At 47.1% G+C, this 2500-nt stretch overlaps 1 protein-coding gene across 1 annotated transcript in view; it reads right to left on the bottom strand.

The window, feature by feature from the left end:
- LOC308368388 (ciliary neurotrophic factor receptor subunit alpha-like) overlaps positions 1 to 2500 on the bottom strand; it is a gene marked incomplete at both ends in the record, with an annotated part of 50323 nt that overhangs the window by 44730 nt on the left and 3093 nt on the right. The gene's annotated exons all lie outside the window — the stretch shown is intronic.

Below are 2500 nucleotides of genomic sequence, written 5' to 3'. Positions count from 1 at the left end.
TGCCTAATCCAGCCAGAAAATTGGACATGACTAAGTCCAGCGCCCTGATTACTGTCCATTTGGTGCAGATCAGCGGAACGCCGTGTAATCCAGCAGAATCATCATATGTGTGTGTGCTCCTGGCCCTGAGGCTCAAACACAGAACCAGCTCCACTTTCACTTCCTATCTCCCTCCCTCCCTCTCTCTTCCTCTTCTTATCTCCCTCCCTCCTTCCCTCCCTCTCTCTCTTTTCTCTTCTAATCTCCCTCCTTCCCTCTCTCTCTTTTCACTTCCTATCTCCCTCCCTCCCTCCCTCTCTTTCTCTCTCTCTCTCTTTCTCTTCTTATCTCCCTCCCTCCCTCCCTCCCTCTCTCTTCCTCTCTCTTTTTGTATCTATTTATCTACCTCCCTCTCTTTCTATCGCCCTCTCTCTCTCTCTTCCTTCCTCTCTCTCTCTATCCATCTCCCTTTATTTCTTTATCTATATTCCTCCCACTCTCTTTCTCTATCTCCTCTGTTTCTCTCTCATACCATCTCTGTGTTCCTATCTCCCTCCCTCTCTTTCCCCTTTGTTATTCTTTTGCTCTCTCAATTTTCCCTTCATCACTCCTCTCACTTGGGTCTCTCTCTCTCTTCCTCTTTCATTCTCTCTCTCTCTCTCTCTTCCTCTTTCATTCTCTCTCTCTCTCTCTCTTCCTCTTTCATTCTCTCTCTCTCTCTCTCTTCCTCTTTCATTCTCTCTCTCTCTCTCTCTTCCTCTTTCATTCTCTCTCTCTCTCTCTCTTCCTCTTTCATTCTCCCTCTCTCTCTTTCTTCCTCTTTCACTCTCCCTCTCTCTCTCTTTCTTCCTCTTTCATTCTCTCTCTCTCTCTCTCTTCCTCTTTCATTCTCCCTCTCTCTCTTTCCCTCTCTTCCGCTTGAGTGGACAGGGATAGAATAATGGAAGTTATAAAAAGCCACCGTTGGCTTGCAGCGAATGCTAACGCGTGTGTGTGTGTGTATGTGTGTGTGTGTGTCTGTGTGTGTGTGTGTCTTGCAGCCTACGCTAACGGGCAGCTCCGCTCCTAACAAACAGACAACAGACTGAAGGCATAGGCGTCTTGTGCGTGTATGTGTGTGTGTGTGTGTGTGTGTGTGTGTGTGTGTGTGTGTGGCTCGCAGCATATGCTAACGTGCAGCTCCGCGCCTCAGAAACAGACCATCAACTGAAGGCAGCGACGTGTTGTGTGTGTGTGTGTGTGTGTGTGTGTGTGTGTGTGTCTGTATGTGTGTGTGTGTGTGTGTGTGTGTATGTGTGTGGCTCGCAGCGTATGCTACCTTGCAGCTCCGCGTCTCACAAACAGACCACAGATGGAAGGCAGCAGCGTCCTGGTGAAACACACACACACACACACACACAAGGCAGCAGCGTCCTGGTGAAACCGGAGACTGACAAGCCAATGGCGGTGTAGAGACGAGTCAGTGTGTTCAGCCTTACTCTCACGAGACGAGTCAGTGTGTTCGCTCTCATTCTCACTTAGTCCTCATGAATAATTGAAGTGGCAGAGATGCTCTCGTCTGTTCTGTGTGTGTGTGTGTGTGTGTGTGTGTGTGTGTGTGTGTGTGTGTGTGTGTGTGTTCGTGTATGTGTGTGTGTGTGTGTGTGTGTGTGTGTGTGTGTGTGTGTGTAGAGGTGCAGAGATGCTCTCGTCTGTTCAAGACCCACAGACTGGCGACAGGAGGGCACGCCTTTGTCTGACATCCTCCTCCGGGAGAGCCAGATCCCAGTGTGTGTGTGAGTGTGTGTGTGTGTGTGTGTGTGTGTGTGTGTGTGTGTGTGTGTGTGTGTGTGTGTGTGTGTGTGTATGTGTGTGTGTGTATGTGTGTGTGTGGTGTGTGTGTGTGGGTGTGTGTGTGTGTGTGTGTGTGGGTCAGATCCCAGTGTCCTGTGCAGGGAGGCGGTCTCGCCTGTCAAGAGGGGGAGGGAGGGTTTTGGGGAGCGCTTACACACCCGTTAGAGCTGCTTAATGCTTTGAGGGCTCAAGGGGAGGTTTGGGGCGCGAGGGTTGGTCTCCCTGCTTGGAGACGTGACCTTTCCCTTAAATGACTGCACCCCTTGCTATGTGCGTATGTAGACGTGTTGATCACAGACGCCTGTTTATTTGATTTTCACCTCAGTGCCTGATTTGTTCAGATCATTATTTATTATTATGTTTTTATACATTATTTATTATATACATTCTTTTTTATTATTTATTTTCTAAATGATTTATTATTATTTATTTTATACATTATTTATTATTATTTATTTTATACATTATTTATTATTATTTATTTTATTAAATATTTATTATTATTTATTTGACTTGACATTTGATGCTCTGACCGGACCTTTCTGACAGACAGAGAGGAAGACTAGGGACAGACAGAGAGGAAGACCCCTTCTGCTGAGACAGATGCACGACCTCGTAAAGAATGTCTGCTTCTTAGCTAACCAATGGTGAGGACATCTCCAGTCGTCATGACGCTGAGCTTCCCTAA

This window comes from Sprattus sprattus, assembly GCF_963457725.1.
Source record: "Sprattus sprattus genome assembly, chromosome: 7".
NCBI classification, from domain to species: domain Eukaryota; kingdom Metazoa; phylum Chordata; class Actinopteri; order Clupeiformes; family Clupeidae; genus Sprattus; species Sprattus sprattus.
Note: the sequence above shows the minus strand (reverse complement) of the source record. Positions and strands in the feature narration are given on the sequence as shown.